The sequence below is a fragment of the Polypterus senegalus genome, chromosome 3 (genome assembly GCF_016835505.1).
Source record: "Polypterus senegalus isolate Bchr_013 chromosome 3, ASM1683550v1, whole genome shotgun sequence".
Classification (NCBI taxonomy): domain Eukaryota; kingdom Metazoa; phylum Chordata; class Cladistia; order Polypteriformes; family Polypteridae; genus Polypterus; species Polypterus senegalus.
In genome coordinates, this window is record NC_053156.1 from 95,835,830 (window position 1) to 95,856,332 (window position 20,503).

The 20,503-nt window shown below is 37.0% G+C and overlaps 1 protein-coding gene across 1 annotated transcript in view; it reads left to right on the top strand.

The window, feature by feature from the left end:
• Positions 1-20,503, top strand: part of slc35f1 (solute carrier family 35 member F1) — a 417,452-nt gene that overhangs the window by 345,245 nt on the left and 51,704 nt on the right. The gene's annotated exons all lie outside the window — the stretch shown is intronic.

Below are 20,503 nucleotides of genomic sequence, written 5' to 3' on the forward strand. Positions count from 1 at the left end.
TGATTAGATCCTGCCATGTTTTGAAAAAAGTCTGCACAGATCCTCTATTTGAGTATTTGATCTTTTCCAATTTCAAATAATATAACACATCAGTTTCCCACTGACTTAAAAGAGGAGAGTTTGGGTTCTTCTAGTTTATCAGAATAAGTCTGCGTACCAAAAGTGTAGTGAATGCAATCACAATTTGTTTGTCTTTCTCCACAGAATTACTTTTTTGTTTGTTTTTTATTCCAATTGGAGCACAGGCAGGTCAAGTGTCTTGCTCAGGGTCACACAGTCTCAGTAGTAGGATTTGAACCCACAACCTCAGGGTTGTCTTAACCACTACACCACACTACCTTCCTGTCTACATTTAACTCATTTTAAGCATTTGGTATGGAGAAATACTGACATAATGATCTATTTTAAAAAAAAAATCATAAAGAATATGCTTTATCTTCATGCAAACGCATCAATATACTGAACATGCTCTTCAGGGTTGACTGGAGCCAGAGGCTGCCTCAGTATTACAGGAACCAACCCCGGACTATGTGTCGGTTCATCACACAGCCACTACTAAATGAAACCTTAGATGAAAGTTGTGACCTTGCTCAGCTGCCACTTTATCAATAGAAAAAAAAATATTTATCATTTCATGCGGATAGCATTAGAGAGGTCATATCAGAAAGACCTTGTTGTTTCAGCTTACAAATGTCATAATCTCCTAGTCATCTTCTTGCAGTGGAAGTGATAAAAGTATTCCAAAGAATGTACTAAATGACATTTGTAAGCATATACTGTATGACAAGAAAATGTTTCTTCTAAAATACTTGTTTTAAACCATTAACAGAAAATATAAAAACAATTTAAAAAATGCACTTTTTATTTTCCTGAGAAGGTCAAACATTAGTTTGCAGACTCCTCTGGACCAATCAGAGCTGGTTATACCTGTCTGTAAATTCCTGAGGATGTTGCTGCCCAAATATGCACGCCTTGATTATTCTTTTAATTCAGTTCAGCTTGTGCAGCATTTTGTCCTTAGGTCAGGCTCAGAGGGCTTACCCTGATTTACAAATATAATACTGTAACAGAAAATGACAAAACCATGCAGTGTTTAGATACATATACACACACATTACTAAGAATACATCAATCTATTTGTTCATCTTCTTAATCCAGTTCCAGTGTCACGAGGAGCCGGTGCCAATCATAACTGCCTTGGACTGCAGGAGGAACTAGATTTGGACAGGTTGCCCATCTGTCACTGGGTCTACTTGCTCACAGACTTACTTAGAGCTGCCGATTAACCTGGCATATACATGTTTGGGATTTATGAGAAAAAAAAAACCTGTGCTGACACAGTAAATTTTGCATTTATTTTCATGAATATAATATTTTGGCTCAAAGAATATAATTGCTATTAATAGAAGATTCCACCATTCCATTTGGCATCATAAAGAAAATAAACTCCTGAGATTCCATGTTCCTTTAGAAAGAGCTAAGTCAAAGTGTGGCTGACCCAGGCCATCTGGTCTACCTACTGTATCATTACATGGCATCCTGCAATATCGGATGCATGGTGTCATCCAAAAATATAGTAACTGAATATGATAGCCTGGTGCTGTCACTATGCCGCATTGTCAGAGAATATGCTGTGCCAGAATATCTTGAATTTGGTGAAGTTTCATTAGTGTACATTTACTAACACCGTGTATACATGCGGTATAATCTCAAACAGGATGAATATTACGCAGGGTCACAGCGTGCCCATGGCAGGTGACAATCATAGCCATTTAATCAGGAATTACTAATTAACATAACTTTCAATTGCTTGGGGATGTGGGAGGAAAAGAGGACTTAAGAAAATATGCTAGTACAGGGAGAATTTGCCAACTCTACATTGACAATGACAAGACACAAGATTCAAAGCCTGGGAACAGAAGCCACATGTCAGCAGTAATAACTGCTGCACTCCCCTGATGCCCTACCTGCACTGTACATTCCGTAATTTTATTTATACTTTTTCAACTATGATGAAGATACAAATGCACTTAAATGGCTCGATTCCCCTAAAAAAATGGCCTGTCTTCGTCTCGTCAAAAATTCAGCACATCTCCTAAACGAAATGATAGTAGCTAGAAAAGGTCAACGGTGAGTTGAAGGCAAAATGATTTTTCTGTCCCTGTGAAGGTCGTACAGAGAAAACCAGTAATGGTGGAAGAATAAAAAGCTGACAATGCACTACTTGTAAAAACATGAAGGAGGCAGAGATGATGCAGAGGCAACAGAATTAATCTAACCAAAGCCCGCTTCTCAGCAGGGTGCAATTGTTAAGGCCAGAAATAAGGATCCAGCATAGGAAATGAAATAAAGTGTTACAGCAAGTAATAGTCCATAAAGACAATGTAATTTATTGGTAACACTAGGTACTGCAAAAATGCCTTTATTACTTCTAACCTGTTATATAACAAGACCTTAACAAAGGTTTCTTTTGATCTTGCTAACATTTACAAAGTACTCACCTTTAGTACAGTGTGGCGTATTGACATGCTGGTAAAATGAACTGTGCATATGAAGGCTGCACAGGTCTGATGCTCAAGTATGCAGTATCAAGAGCAACGTTACAGCATCTCAGACCACTCCAAAGTGAAGTTATTTTAGTAGGCCATTTGGCAGAGATGTAATTAATCTTTAATTAATTAATGTTTTGTAAGTGTTATTAAGACCAAAACAAGTGTTTGTGTTTGTTACATAATAGTGAGTAATAGGTGCATTTTTGCGGTACCAAATGTGCTACCACTTTATTTTGAGAAAAATCCTTTTGCATTTTTTATGTATTAATTTGCCAGCTTGCTATGACAAAGGAACCTGTGTCTAAAGGTTGAATGTTTTCTTCATTATCAGCACCATAAAATGAAATGTAACCACAGAGAACAGAAGTGTAAAACATAACCAGACTGACTGGGAGCCCCTAGATGCTCCCAAGAACAGGAGATATACAGTATCTGTTTCTAAAGATATTTTGATCAGTAACATTAAGCACAGAGCAAAAGACAAAGCTGACAGAATTAAACAACTACTGATTTCTTTCAAGCCATTAACTTACTTAACCCAATTCAGGGTCACATCGAGCTGTGACCTATCTTGGTAGCCTAGAGCACAACCAGCCTTGCATGGGAACCAGTCCATCATGAAGCACACTCACGCAGGCCCACATAAAGTCGACACTTAACCTACATTTTAATATTCCAGAGAGCACCTTTTATTGGCTAACTAAAATGATTCAAGTTGCCTCGAAAGCTTGCATATTGTAATCTTTCTAGTTAGCCAATAAAAGGTGTCATTTTGCTTGACTTCTCACTAATTCCATAATGGCTAACATGGTACAGTTAGTAATATTGCAGAAAAAAATTCACACAGACATATTCTGTATAAAGACAATGACCAAGTTGGGATTTGAATCCAGAACCCATGGAGCTGTGAAACAATCTGACCTACCTTTATACTGGCTTTCTCAAGTTGTTTTTAAAAATGGCAATAATAGGCTTTCATTAAAAAGATGGCAGGCAGGCAATGCTGGGTGACATTGTTTTATTCACCCCAAAATAAAGGAGACGTTGTTCCAAGAGCCTGTTACTACATCAATTAAAGCAGATAATTAATCCCACGAGAAATAGAACAAATAGAGTTTCACAAATTTGTTGTTGTAGTTTGCTTTCCAGGTTCAACAGAGTGCGGGGCCTTTCACAGATCAGTTTTACGATATAATATAATTTGTCCATTAATTCTTGATTGTGTGTTATAGTACACATATTTTAATTATCATTGTTCATCTGAATGGAGGTAGAGGTGAGTTTTGGTTTATGAAGGAACTATGTGCGTAAATCTGTGAAGAGTCACATGAACATAATAATTAGTTCTGTTTTATGGACCAGGCAGGACTCAAATATTCTTGATTTAATTGACAAAATAATACAGCACAGAAAACTTTAATTTAGGATGATCTGAGTTTTTTCCACCTTTTAAATTTTTATCTAAAGAAAGAACTTTGGAAATGTTATTAATTGAGAACCAGCTTTTACATGCGTTTTCTGTTCCGTTGGCTGCTTAAATGGGGATATTTTTGTCTTGTATGTGTGTGATGTCACAGACGGTTTAAAATCACCACATATCTAGAGCCAACAGCTGCAAGTTTAATTTAAGGAGCTTTGATTTAACAACCTTAGTTTTCTGATAAATGTAAAAGATATATGCAAACAAAATTTGACCTGACACATTGGAGATTACTTTCAGTGACTAGGAATATAAATGGCAATGCCTTCACTGGCTTTTCTCTAACTTAGTTGTGGGTGAAATGTGTAAAATTCTTAAATATATCTACAGTATTGCCCCTTAAACAATGTCGATTGATGATGTTACTATTGGGGGTTGAGGCTCCACTATTTTAACTGAGTAAGCCAACAATGTTGAAACTTCAATTCCTGTAATTTTCAATTTGGCCACAGGGTGTCGTCATTATTATTAGCCATGCATTGTAACAAGTTCCAAAAGATCCTCGTTTAATATAGAAAAGTGTAGATGGATGAATTGGTGGCTAAGAAGAAATCTACCTCATTGATTTGGGAATATTTTGGCTTCAAATCAAATGATCATGATGAGCCAAACAAATGTAACAAAAGCAATTTGTCCGCCAAGCATAAAGATTCACAAACGATGAACTTGGACTGTCATTTGTTCCGGCGCAAAACAGCCTACTGTGCAGTTTAGGCAATGCTGCTAGCACAAATGCTAAACAACTCATGTCCTAAGCCGTTAATTGTTAGCACTTTTGAATTTGGAAAAAATACAAAATATAATCAGTATAAGATGGACAGAATCTACCATAGGCAATTCATGTAATTTAATAAGTGAATAAATGTTAATAAATTATGTTTGCTTTTGGCATTCTTTCTAAAGTGTCATTTTTAAAGCATAATAAGTTTATTTTACGCTAAGTCATACATGTCCCCCTTTAATTCCTATCAAATATAAAACGGAAAATCAGTTCTAGCCTGGAGCATAGCTGAGTGGTAGCCCTTTTGGTTGTAATGATCTGTGTCAAATTCTTTTGGGGCAGTGATTGGGGACCCATTGCACTAACGTAGCCCCCATTTCCCTTCATAGCCACACACAGTTTGGCAGCATTACTTCCGCTGTGAGAGACTTTCTTTATGTATGTTGACTAGAGAGCACAGCACACTTCCCAAACGCACTACCTTAATGATGGTTTGCTTATTTTGAAAAAACTGGATAAAGTGTTAAAGCCATCACACCGACAAGACATCTGAACACTGCTGAAACCTTCATTTTGATGGGAATATATTTTCAAAATCCATTTTCTTTTCAGCAGAGTCTGCATTTTTTGGCAAATACAAAGTAGAAAAATGTTAGACGATACTGACTGTACAGCTAGTTGTGGCCATTAAACGGTCCAAGCAGGACTTTGTCACACCAGCCTTCTTTCTATTCATGCACCCAGATGAACCACAGCCCACCTGTGACTTTAATCACAGCTGTAACACTTGTAGTATTTTAGAACATTCTTCACCCCTCTTGTCTTCTCTAAATAAGGTACTGCAACCAACAAGTTCCAAAGGCTTGTCAGTAAAAATGCCTAAAGCATACAATATACTAAAAAACCTTCCTCCAGGTTCACCACCACAGCAGAGGATGTTTTCAGGTGATAATTTGCCTTTTTGGACAAAAAATGTAATCGGAATTCAAACTGTCCACTAAGGAGGCATTCAGAGTTTCTAATGTAAATGCAATGCATGCACAGTTCATTTACAGCTTATCTGTATACAGGCAGAATACGAGTGCTTATTGCAAAAGGGTGTTCAATCATGCAGTTCAAATAAACAGCAAAGTATTGCCAAGTATATACCGGTAAGTAAGTGATCATTTGTCGATTGCTGATGATATGTCAGTTCACTGGAACAAGCCTATCAGAAGTTACAAGCAGTACGTAAAGACGCTTCATCTCTGCCTGGTTCCTGTCCTCTCAAGAGTTGGAGGGAATGACTTAAGTCATCAGGGCCCAAAACCAGATGTTCCTGGTGCATGTGACAGGAGAGCAGTTTTTTTGCTTTCTGTTTCCAGTTCTCTTGGTTTAGTCTGTACTGTAGTTACACACTTGATGATCTTCTTTTACTAGTATACTGTACAATAAGTCTGAGGCTGTTTTCCACTGCAGAAGTTAATTATAGGATCCTCCATGGAGTGGATGGTGGACCACTTTGTTCTGGACTATGCCCTTACTTATGGTCTTTCAGGAACTGAGGAGACCTAAGGCAATTTTACATTACTTTACATCACTTCTAGTCAGACTGGATGCAGTCTCTTCCTTTTGTTTCTTTTTTCCATCCATCAAACACAAGACATCAGACACATGAGACTGTCTTCTGTTTGCGACGTCCAAACCCCCTGTACAGTGGAACCTCGGGTCACGACCATAATTCGTTCCAAAACTGTGGTTGCAACCCGATTTGGTCGTGACTTGAAGTAATTTCCCCCAAAGGATTGTATGTAAATACAATTAATCCGTTCCGGACTATACGAACTATATGTAAATATATAATTTTTAAAGATTTTTAAGCACAAAAATAGTTAATTATACCATAGAATGCACAGTGTAATAGTAAACTAAATGTAAAAACATTGATTAACACTGAAAAAACCTTGAACAGAGAAAACTAACATTGCAAGAGTTCACGCTACAGCCTTATGAACTTCTCGCTGTAAACACTTTTTACGGAGATTACGGTTTTGAGGTAAAGTCACGTCGGTGCACGTCTGACCGAGAACAATGTACTGTACAGGGAGAGACTGAACACGTGCGTAAATCACCGGCACGTACGAACCGGAAGGGAAATGAAATAGAGCACAAAGAGTTCACAGCGAATGCACAGGGAGAGACTGAACACATGCAGAAATCATTGGCGCGTACAAACCGGAAGGAAAACTGGCTTGTTCGTCACCCGAGTGTGTGGTCGTGAACAGATGCAAAAGTTTGGCGGACTTTTTGGTCGTAACCCGATTTTGTACGTGTTCTGAGACGTTCGTGACCCAAGGTTCCACTGTATTCCTCACTCCTTTTCACTGCATTATATTCATTGTACTTTCGGGTGGGTGCTTATTGTTTGTTAGTTCTCATGCACGCAGAACACTCCATTATGATGATTTTGTCAGGGCAAGTCACAGACTGGTTGGACCGAGTCGCTAGGTATGTCACACTACAAGACTGGCCAGGAGTGCACAGCAACTGCTTCGAAATTGCTAAGATTATGTAAATAAAGTCTATGACTCTAAATCACTGCAAAAGACATGGAATGTAATTGACATGTGAGGTAATTGAGTGACATTCACTCAGTTATAAAGGAAAAAGGAGACATTGTCCACTGGGTCCTTGCACTTGCATAAATCTCACCTTATAGATGATAATTGTTCCAAAATTTTATCAATCAAGACTTTCAGAAATTTTGGTCATTCTCCTTACATGAAAAGGCACCTAAATAGTCTGGGATGTGCTAGCAAGACTGCCATTCAGTTGGGTTTGATAGTTCCTTATCAGATGTCTGTATATAAATAAGTTTTTGTTTATTATTAATGTTACTTTATTATAACATATTATTATTATTAAACTTTAATATTTCACAGAACTAATATTTTGTGAGACAAATACTTTGTGGACACCTACTTTAGCTTATTTTTCTTGTGCCATACAGTTTTTGTGTTATTTATACAAGTCTTTGGGATAAATAAAGTACTATCCTGTTAAGTACATTTACTTTTGTTTCTGACACCTTTATTCAAGGCAAAGTATGACATTTGAGATACAATTGATTACATTTTTTTGTGTTTCCAGTTGAAGTACAGGCGGGTGAAGTGACTTGATTATTGTCAGACAGAGTCAGTAACAGGATTTAAATCCATAACGTTAAGAGTTTGAATCCAAAGCCTTAACCACAACACCACACTACATGTAAGCTGCCTTGGATAGAGGCATTTAACAAATAAGTAATTGAAAATCTATTCATCTATCTGTGATGCCCCAGGTGCCCACAGCCTTGTGCTTTTTCCTTGTTCCCAGGACATTGATAGTGATATTACATGACAGAGAAAACGTTTTTTTTTTGTTTTTTTTTTTTAATTCAGCACCCAAAAATGTGTAAAAATCACACAGAATGATCAAAACATTTTTCTCAATTTATACCTGTGAATATCTTTCAAAGATGTGTTGAAAATAGAACTGGTTGGGTATAAAAAAATCATACGGTATTTTTGCACTTCTGATTTGACTGACCATGGAAACTGTCTGTCTGTAAGGCCCTAGGACATTGTTCTTTAGAACCATACTGTTTGAGTCACAAAAAGAGAATGCATTAACAGCCAAATGCAAACACACACTCATATATACAGTATATATACTGTATAAATATATATACACATATAAAATATATATATTATATATATTTAAATACTATTTAGGTTTTCCTGTTGCTATTCAGCAATATTCATAAAATTCTGTTAAATACACCGCTGTAATAAGAAAGGGCAGACAATCATAAAGATTTGGGGCACCCAAAGGCTAACCCTTTATAATATAAATAAGACGCAGGTTATAAATGCATCAAACAAGGAAAATAAACGTCATATCAACGTGAGTCTTCAAACAGACTGCCTCAAAATGGTGGAGCAAATTTACTGTGGGCTCCTGGCAAGAACAGGGAAGTCCAGGCAGGCAGATACAGAAGTGACATCAGAGATGTTATCGTTGTCAATCTTCTTCTGTGCATTCAGAGAAAGAGAAAAGGCATCAGTCAACAGCGCCCTCTAGTGTTCAGGCAGGAAATTACAATTATCTGAGCCCTTAAGCTGTCCCCTATGTGCACACATGTGACTTTTTAATAGATATGTCAAATGCCTTTTGCATAGATTTTATGAATCTGGACTCTACTGGTGGGACACATTGTAAGAGCACATTGTAAACTGCTTTTAGGGTTTATGTCCAACCAAAGAAAACAGAGATCTGCTAGTTGTGGATTCCTCCGAGAGCAAATTCAGTACAGTAAATCTGTTTGATCTCTAAACCTGAAGAAAACAAGACTGAAAAATACACACAGCTTATAAATGTTTTATGCTCTTCAGTAATGGAGTAACTCTATCATGAAAATTCTTCTACTGTTTATTATTTATGCTTTGGTCACAAGGTTATCTACTTGTTACAACATAATTTGAACACCTGGGGGTTATAACACATTTCTTTGATGAATTAATGTAAACACTATATGCCGTCTTAACTGACCTTGAAATAAAGGCAGCTGCCAAATAAGCTAAATTTCTTTTCTTTTAGTGAGTGTTGGTTCACAAACATGGACTGCACTTTTTAGGTGTTTTGCACACAACAAAATGAATGCATAATATGAAATGTTCAAATCTGATTATTCAATGTCAACAACAATATCAGGGTCATAACCTGGACAAAATGCCAGTCCTGACATGCTTGTATTTAAGATTTAGGATTAAACCAGAGTATCTTGAGAAAAACATATAAACTGTAAGTTAAGAAAACATGAGAACTCAATACAGACAGTGGGCAGCAACTGAATGTAAACCCAGGACACTAGATCCATGAGGCAGTAGTCTTAACGAATCTTTTATCATACTGCCCAAAAAGGCCAAAATTAAACAAGTGCTGTGATGTGTTTTATTCACTTCACCATCTTCTGGAAGACTGGAAATAGGTTTCAAAGGACATCAGTGTGATCTTATTTAAGCATACAGTACCAAAATATGGTTAGTTGTCAGTTAAAACAGTTAAATTAAAAACAGAAAATCATTGCTACCTACACCAAAGTAAATCTAGAATAAGCAAATATATACTCTTGAATGTTTATTTCAGGTTTGCTCAATACTACATCAAAAGCACTCAAGGTAGAAAGGTAATCTACTGTAGATCTAGAGCATTAAAAAGTATGGAACATGGAAATCATGGGAGCCGCACCTCATTACCAGAAGTGCTATCCTGATATGTTATAAAAATAACAAAAAGACATTCAAGGTTTATTTAAAATTGCCACAAATTGCAACTATTTGAATCAACACCTAAACCAGAATGCCCTCATCATATTTTGAACCAGAATAAATGTTACCCAACATGCAGCAAAAGTTACTAGTTAGCTTTTCTTACTTAACCATGCTATCCTCAAAAGTAGAAGACCTATGGTTTTTGGTCTATAATTAAAATATGAACATTATATTTGCAATAGTAAACCAGACCAGGTGACCCTCCAAATTGTTTTGCATTTTCACTACTTATAGCCACTGTGTATCAAATATGGAGTTATGTTATTTAAGATACTGAAGCGAACACCTTCATCTGTCAGTCTGAGTGCAAAGTTAATGGCTCCCTGTTCTCTGATGTCTTATGAGAACTTGCCTAATGGCCTAACACTCAGCTGTTTTGACCTCCCAACAAGTAGTAAAGTTCAATAAATATGTTCATTCACACTTAAGCAACTGACGTTTGATTTAAAAAACAAAAAAAAAAAGGTCCATCACAGCTAAGGCTACTCACCAAACAAAATAAAAATTCCTGTAAATGAGCTTTCCTTGATGGTGAAGAATAGCAACATCAATTTTGATAGCTAACATGTATTCAGATATTCCTGCTATTGCATTTCACCAGTTTGGCAGAAGACCATGTAAGTGGATGATTGGATCCATATGTCACACTTAGCTCAGCTCTTTCTGTTGAGAAAGCATATTACATGTAAATCGGAATCTCAGTGATGGGTTTTAATTTGTTGATTTTCAGAGTTAAATCCAGAGATGTGCTTCTTTCTTTAATAAAACTGAAAATTCATCTAACAGATATAGCTCTGTTTTTCCTCAATACAAGGATGTTCATTTTCTCTCAGGTGTTACCTACTGTATATTATCAACAATTAAGATGATCTGTGAATGTTTAATGACTACCTGTTTAATTGTACTTGTATATATCTTTGGACAGTTTACAGTTGCTTGCTGCTGATTGTCAATTTCATGATTTATTCCTAATTTCATTTGCTATTATTCTGTCTTTGATGCATTTTCTGTGTATCATTTGAAAGGTATTTTATTGAAGACACAAATATCAGCTGTTAGAAATGTAAAATATTACAATATTACAATCTCTTATGTTCTTCTCCCCCTTTTAATGTGTGCAACCTTCTGTCAAGTTTTCAGTTATCATCTGATAAAAGGTTTCAGTTTAAAAGATGAGTTTGTCTCACAGTACTGAATGATGAGCTGTCTAATTTTATTTTAGAGCAAGTGCTTTAATATGCTCATCATTCAAGAAGGTACCTTTATGGTGACATCCTGCTGCAGCAGTACTCTGTTTTGTGTGTGTATGTTTTAGGTGGCTGAAGAATACTGATTATTGAACCACTTTCTGTGTCTGTATATATCTATATCTCTATATATGCACAAAGCACTCTCCACACTCCTCACACAAATCACAAATAATACTCTTCCTCCTCGCCCAGACACTTTGCCCTCCTACCTCCCAGCTCAGCTCAGTGTCTGGACTGGCCCATAGTCCTTTTATACACCCTGACCCAGAGGTGTTCCTGACCAATCAGACCACAGTTCCTTATTCCTTCCGGGTCAGGGTAAACAGTCCTTTTCTTCACCCCGGGAGCACGTTGTTCCTTCCTGTCACGTGACCGTGACGTACTCCCGGGTTATAGGGCACACGAGCCCCCCTATAGCGACTCCCGGTGGCCCCCAAGGTATCCAGCAGGGCTGTGTATAAATACTACATAGTCCATGAGGCCCTGCTGGAACTTGGGGAACGATCCTGCTGTCGGGAGAGCTCCTCCTGGCGGCCTGGGTGTGAGGGTTGGAGCACGAAGCCGGCAGTCCTCCACAATATATATACGGTGTATGTGTGTGTGTATATATATATATATATATATATATATATATATATATATATATATATATATATATATATATATATATATATATGCAGGGTGGTCCAGATCTATTTATGCAGATCCAGATTATCAGGATGACTTTATGTGGGGACGACTCCAGTTTGGCGCGAAGGCGGTTCTTCATGTCGTCAGTTCACACACTTCTCCATGGTCCAGGATTTTTTGATTTTCTATGTAATAAACTTAATATAGCATAATGAAATTTGCGTAATTAGATCTGGACCACCCTATATATCTATATCTATATGTATATCTATATATATGTATTAGCTGGTTATGCTCGCAACAGCAGCTAATCTCACTGTGGAAACAAGCAGTGCATTTGTGAGAAAAAACAGCAGTTTCTTACAAAGTGAAAACTTGTGTGCAAAACCAGGAGTAATATACAGCACCTGATACAAATCATCCCTTCCATTCAATTGTCATGGGGAGTCTGAGATTTTGTGGCATTGGCAAGGAGTCAGATGGAGTATTATGAATTTAACCTTATGTGCTTCATGGAAATTGGTTATAGAATCACCTACCTGATTTGAGTCCTGCAATCAACTACTTTCAGATAGTAAATGTTAGAGCTACAGGGAAAGGAGAAAGATGACTTGCTATGTTTCGGAACCATAGATGTTGTAATCCTGGCCATTTTATTATTAAAGAATCTGCCTGTAGCCTGGAATTTGTACTGTGTGTTTACATTCCTACTAAATTATGTGTTAATTCTTCCATATCATTTTACCATTTTCCCTTCCTCTAAAACTGAAGCAGAAGGTGATGTCATATACTCAATTACTACAGGGTTTCAGGCACAGAACCTCACTACATTTATGGGTTTCTCTGGAGATGTTAATCATGCATCTCCCTTCTGTAAATTGCTTACATTTCCCCGGCATGTTAAATGTTCAGGTAGGGTAAGAACACTTAAGACCTGATGACCTAATGCTAAAGATGCATCTAGATCCACAGCACTGTCACCAAGGCAAAGTCAGATCACAGCTTGATGTTTCTTATGCCTGTTTATGATTTTATAGTGACACATTTGGCTAAAGTGGCCCTATACAACCATTTTGAGGCAGCTTGGGAAATGTTCTGTAAACACTGATTGTCATACTCGATGTGTAACAGATTTTGTCAGTTTAGTATACAATGCAGGAGTTCTTTGCTAATAAAAAATAAAAATAAAAAAACAACACCAGGAGCAGCAGTGATAACCTTTAAAACAGATGATAGGCAGATTTTAAAGCAAAAAATCAGGAAGAACAAAAATGCTTATAGGAAGAAAATGGAGGTGTGTAGTGGAAGAAATGTATGGAAATGTATGTTCTATCCAACACTGGCTTGGCTCCTTACGTCCAGTGCTGTCAAAATAGGTGGAGGCTGTTTGTCACCATAATAGGCAATGGATGAACATTTTAAACAAATTTCGCAATGAAAGTGTGCAACCCAAGCACCCAGTGTTCCTGGATGGATTCTTTTAAATGTGTATGTGCTAAAAGAGTATTTGTTCCCCTGCAGCTCTTCGATTTATCTTTGATCTTGAAATGATATAATATTTTATCCAGCTTGATCTATAATTTTCATTCTGTTTCAAAAACATTTCCAAATTTAGTAGCAAGGTTTTTATCTACTCAGTGGAAACTCAATGTATTGTTATGCTCTTCACCTACTGCCATGCAAATGCTATAAACATATTCTGTCATCATTAGCACAACGTACATAAGAGAAAAGGTACTGATCATGTACTTCATCTCCTGTAGTTTATTATAATAAATAAATAAGCTCAACACCTAAATTCGCCTACATTTTTTTGTTTAATCCTTCATAAAACTATACTAAAATTATTTATACTGTATATAAAGGGAACAATTAATCATTACAATCTAATACCAAGTCAGTTAAACTTCAGGAATATCAATCTGTCCAGTTAGAAAGCATAAGCGACTGTGAAATAAACTTCACCTGCTTTGGTGCCAATGAAAGTGGTAATAGCAAGACAACCCCCCAAAAGGGAATGGTTTTGGAGGTGGTGGCCACAGACATTTGCTTTCTCCTTATCCTTCCTGACATTTTCTTCTCTAGTTTTGCATTTTACTAGTGTCCTTGTCACTACTGGTATCATGTGGCAGTACCTACAGCCGATTCAGTTTGAACAGGTAGTCCAACTCCTCCAGGATGGTATATCCATACATGTCATCACAAGAAGGTTTGTTGTGTCTCCCAGCACAATCTCGAGAGCATGGAGGAGATACCAGGAGATGAGCTGTTACACAAGGAAAGCTGGACAGACCTGTAGAAGGGCATCAACCCAGCAGCAGGACCGGTATCTGTTCTGATGTGTGAGGAGAAACAGGAGGAGCACTGCCAGAGCCCTACAAAATAATCTCCAGCTGGCTACTGGCATGCATGTTTCTGATCAAACTGTCAGAAACAGACTCCATGAAGGTGGCATAAAGAACTGATGTCCACTAGTGGGACCTGTGCTCACAGTTATCACGGTGCCGCTCAATTGGCATTCGTCAGAGAATACCACAATTGGCAGCTCCACCATTGTTGCTCCATTCTCTTCATAGATGAGAGCAGGTTCACAATGAGCACATGTGACAGACATGAAAGAGTCTGGAGACTCTGTGGTAAACATTATGCAACCTGCAGTATTATCCAGCATGACTGGTTTGGTGGTGGGTCAGTGATGGAGGCATATCCTTGGATGGTAACACAGATCTCCAGGTACTAGGCAACAGTATCCTGACTGTTGTTAGGTATCGGGGTGAAATCTTCAGAGCCATTGTCAGACCTTACGCTGATGCACTGGGCCCAGGGTTCCTCCTGGTGCAGGACAATACCTGGCCTCCTGTGGCCACAGTGTATAGGCAGTTCCTGGATAACAAAGCCATTGATGTCACCTACTGGGCTACACACTCCCCGGACCTGAATCTAAATGAGAACCTCTGGGATGTTATGAATCAGTTTATTTTTTATATTTTATATATATTTATTTTATCAATTTATGTTATGAATATGTCTCTTGGTCTGGAATCCCTGCAGATTTTATTTTTTTCTCCAGCCGTCTGGAGTTTTTTTTTTGTTTTTGTTTTTCTGTCCACCCTGGCCATCGGACCTTACTTATTCTATGTTAATTAATGTTGACTTATTTTTATTTTTTATTGTGTCTTCTATTTTTCTATTCTTCATTTTGTGAAGCACTTTGAGCTACATTTTTTGTATGAAAATGTGCTATATAAATAAATGTTGTTGCTGTTGTTGTTGTTATCAGTGCATCTGACCCCGCCGAGTAACACCACAGACTGTCCAGGAGTTCACTGATGTGTGATTTAAGTGTTCCCTTATTTTTTTTTGAGTATGTATGTATGTGTTTGTGTGTGTGTATGTATGTACAGTGCTGTGAAAAAGAATTTGCCCCTTCCTGATTTCTTATTTTTTTGCATGTTTGTCGCACTTAAATGTTTCAGATCATCAAACAAATGTAAATAACAGACAAAGATAATCAAAGTAAACACAAAATGCAGTTTTTAAGTGATTATTTTATTTAAGGAAAAAAACTATCCAAACCTTACATGGCCCTATGTGAAAAAGTAAATGCCCCCCACCCCAAACACACCCGCACCTTGATATATCATGAAGTTACTGCTTTTGGAAAGCTGAGTTCAATTTTACTAGCCACGCCCAGACCTGATTACTGATAGACCTGTTGAATCAATAGATCACTTAAATAGAACTTGTCAGACAAAGTGAAGTAGGCTAAAAGATCCCAAAAAGGAGGCATCATGCCACAATCTAAAGAAATTCAGGAAAAGGTGAGAAACAAAGTAATTGACATATGTCAGTCTGGGAAAGCTATTTATAAAGCTTTGGGGCTCCAGCGAACCACAGTGAGAGCCATTATCCACAAATGGAGAAAACCTGGAACAGTGGTGAACCTTCCCAGTAGTGGCCGGCCTACAAAAATTACCCCAAGAGTGCAGCGACAATTCATCCAAGAGGTCACAAAAGAACCCAGAACAGCATCTAAAGAAACCTGCAGGCCTCACTTGTCTCAGTTAAGTTCAGTGCTCATGACTGAACCATAAGAAAGAGACTGGGCAAAAATCGCATGCATGGCAGAGTTCCAAGGCGAAAACCACTGCTGACCAAAAATAATATAAAGACTCGTCAAAAAATGCTAAAAAACATCTTGATGATCCCCATGACTTTTGGGAAAATGTTCTGTAGACTGACTAAACAAAATTGAACTTTTTGGAAGGTGTTCGTCCCATTACATCTGGTGTAAAAGTAACACAGCATTTCAGAAAAAGAACATCATACCAACAGTCAAACATGGTGGAGGTAGTGTGATGGCCTGGGGCTGCTTTGCTGCTTCAGAACCTGGACGAATTGCTGTGATTAATGGAACTATGAATTCTGCTCTCTACCAAAAAATCCTGAAGAATGATAACTGGCCATCAGTTCATGACCTCAAGCTGACGTGCACTTGGGTTCTGTAGCAGGACAATGATCCAAAACACACTAGCAAGTCCACCTCTAAATGGCTTAACAAATACAAAATGAAGGTTTTGGAGTGGCCTAGTCAAAGTCCAGACTTTATTCCACTTGAGATGCTGTGGCATGACCTTAAAAAAGAGTTTCATGACCAGAAACCCTCCAATGTGGCCGAATTAAAACAATTCAGCAAAGAAGAGTGGACCAAAATTCCTCCACAGCGATGTGAAAGACTCATTGCCAGTTATCGCAAATGCTTGATTGCAGTTGTTGCTGCTAAGGGTGGTAGAAACAGTTATTAGGTTAAGGGGGTAATTACTTTTTTACATAGGGCCATGCAGGTTTGGATAGTTTTTTTTTTTCCTTAATAAATAAAATCATCAATTAAAAACTGCATTTTGTGTTTACTTGGGTTATCTTTGTCTAATATTTAAATTTGTTTGATGATCTGAAACATTTAAGCATGACAAACATGCAAAATAAATAAGAAATCAGGAAGGGGCAAATACTTTTGCACAACACTGTATGTATATGTGTGTGTGTGTATATATATATATATACATATATATATACAGTATATATATATATATATATATATATATATACACATAGTTACACACAGTATATACACACACTTTATATGATTTACTATATCTTCTTAAGCTAAAAAATACATTAGCATAAGAACAAACATACATTACTAGTAGAACATCTATAAAACCATAAAGAAGAAACTAACAAAGAAAGTTTTACATAAATACGTTTATGATGAAATCATGTTATCTAAAAGCAAACCATTAAGGTAATGTAGCAAACCAGGGAATTAATAAATTTCAAGCATAAATTTACAAATTTTAGCCAGTCTGAAGTAAAATAGTCCAAAATGCAATTTTTTTCATTCCAAAAAGCAATATTTCATATTATTACTACTAGACACTTTTTGAAACATCTTTTCATAAAAAGTTAATTTTCCAAGCATTATTTTTATCACACACCTTTTTCACTGCATCCTTCATTCTTTGTTAAGGCAATATTAATAATTAACTCATACAGTTCTATTATATTTAGGTCATATTAACATAATAAGCTTCACAGTAGGCTATCTAAGAGCGCTGCACAGATTTTTAAATATAAGCAGTCGATTTAACAAAATTTCAAAGCTTTCATAAAAAAAAATAATGTGATAGAAAAGTGAAGGAATGTAAATCTCTGAGAACTTGCAGTCTTTATAGTCAGTCTGGCAGACCCCAAGCTAACTAGCTGGTCATCCTCTCACAATTTCTTTGACCAGTCTGCATTGCACAGACCATACGTGTCCCAGATTGGAACAACATTATGAAAGCATTTGTCCTGATGCTTTGTTCATTCTGTGATGTGTGAAAATGGTTTTTCCTTGGTCTTTCATCGTGTGCTCTCCCATGGACTGTAATGTACCGCATGTTTAAAGACAAAGGTCAGAGACTGGCTGCATCAGCATTCATCTGCACAAAGGAAGATATAAGCTGATGCCCCTGGTTAACAAAATAAGAAAGAAATCTACACAGCCACAATGTTGTGACTCTCGCCTTCTTTTCTCTTTTTCCTTTTACCCTTTTTGAAGTTGAAAGTCTTTAAGTGACACCTAGAATGCTGAGAACTAAAGTGAGTGCCACTTGTGTTGGTAAATGCTAGTAGATGTGATGGCCATAGTGAACATGACGCCCATTGGTTTTTGTTATTCTTCATATACAGTAACTTGTACTGTATATCAAATAGATATTTACAGTAAGTTATAGTATGTGATTTCTATACTAGAATCTTATTTGTGTTGTATTCATTTAGTGATCTGTGTACATTCAATCAAGTTAAAGACTGCTATCTGTATTTCTTTGAAGTATGTTATTTATGTCCTGATGAGAAAGATGCTGGCATTTTACAGAAAATTTGAATGATTATCAGTTTTGTATTTTGTGCAATCATCCATGCTTTCAGCTTGTTTTGCCTTTCTTTCAGTGGCTTTTTTGGTAGAAACATACTGTAAGTGCTAAAACCATTCTTATGACATTATAACTTTTATTTTTTGAGTTTCAAGGTCCAAAGTAAAGGAACTAAATAACAGATTACAAATTAATTACTCTTGCTTTTAAGGTTAGTATAAAGGGCTGTAACGTGTACTTTTTCATTTAGCAGTAATTGCTTCTTTGCTCCCGCAGAGTCTGAGAAAAACTTGGCTCAGCTGACAGCAGTAACAATTGGAGTTTAATTGGGTGAAATGCGTTTAATGAAGCACTGAGAGGTCCTTGAATGAAGGATTGCTTACTTGGATTTGGAATACAGTAATGATTTTCCCAGTTTGCTATAATAAGTTTAAAGAAAAAAATTCTGATTGTTTCCATATTTCACATGCATTGTAAATGAGAGGAACAGATACACAGTACAGTACTTACACTTGCCCTTGAGCATGAACAAAGCCAAGCCACTAACATTACTAGTTTATATCCTGCAAAGCTATCTAGACTTTAAACCCCAAAAGAGAAGGAATAATTACTGTTGTTGTCTAATGCTCAACTGTCTTAAAAGATGTTATTCACTGGCGAGGCAACCACTGTAGAGGGGCTGTTGATGGAGCTAAGTTTCTCATTTGTGTGCCAAGTAAAAAAGCTGTTTTAATTTTTCAGTTTATAGGCATCTGAATAATTGTACTGTATATGCTGTAGGCGTATAGTATGCACACACTCAGTTTTTGAAATTTTGAGTGGTGATGCGCTGCCTTGTGAGCTGGGGAATAAAAGCTCACCTGCAGGCTAATTTTCATTAATTCCCTGTGTATCTTTATTTCCCACTCTAGGTGTGGTGTTGAAATATTCTCTACTGTGAAGTACTTAATTCTGATCTTAAGTGTTATTATTCAGTAGGGATAACTTATTATACTCATGATAGTTTGAGGACACAGACGCAAGAGTGAAAGGAAACTCCACCATGTTCTTCTGTTTAATTTAAACAAAAGCACCCAGAAGCTGGAAAACTCCTGGAAATGTCAGCAACAGCATTATTTCCAAAGTAATTTTATAACGGCTCAACTGAAAAGAATCAGTTGTTTTCATTAAGAAACAAAAGTCCACCACAGGATCACTGTACATTTTCTGTGCTGAGCTGAATTTGAAATAATATGCAGTATTTTGTAGTTCAAAAATAGTGGTAGTTGACCAAACAAGTATAATATATAATATTAGTTCTAGAGATTTGTAATGGACCAAATTTATATATATTATATATATTTTTTTCGCTATTTGGTTTTTAATATTACAATCACTCAAAACATGATAATTTTTCATTTTGGGGATAGCATAGTATTTACACAAGATATAGAGCTGGAAAAGAGCTTTAAACCAATGAGAACGATTTCTGTGCAATTTAAATTTAGGGAGATATAGCCAGTCAAAGACATAATCCCCTGCAATTAAGTTCAAACTTTGGTAGTGTCACAAGAACAACAAAGAGTCATTGGAAAGGTTTGGGGTAGCAACCTGCATAATATTCCCTGGCTGCAAAATTGATTAATCAGAACAGACATGTTCACACAACTGAGTCCAAAACAGAACTGAGTTGCTGCCTTAAAATGGCGGCCTTTGAATGCAAGGTTAGGAAGTGATGTCATCAGGGCCGGAACTGCCGGTGACGTTGTCGGCAGAACCGGAACCGGAAGTGACTTCATTGGCTGCCCCATAACCGGGCGGGATTTTCCAAGAATGGTCTGTAAGGAATTGAGAGAGAGAATTAGTGCACCCTGCCACCCCCTGTTCAGGCATGGAATTACCATTATTCAAGCCCTTTAGTTGTCTCCTAATCGCATGTGTGTGACAGTAGCTTAAATCTCCCTTAATATTTGATCTAAGACACATGCAATTTCAGTTCTATGTCTTAATCATATGACCAAATCAGCATGCCAAGTTTCATTAAAATCTTTGACGATAAGTTCCAGAAGTGTGATGACATGGAATTAGTCAAATATTAAGCAATGCAGATCTCACACAAAG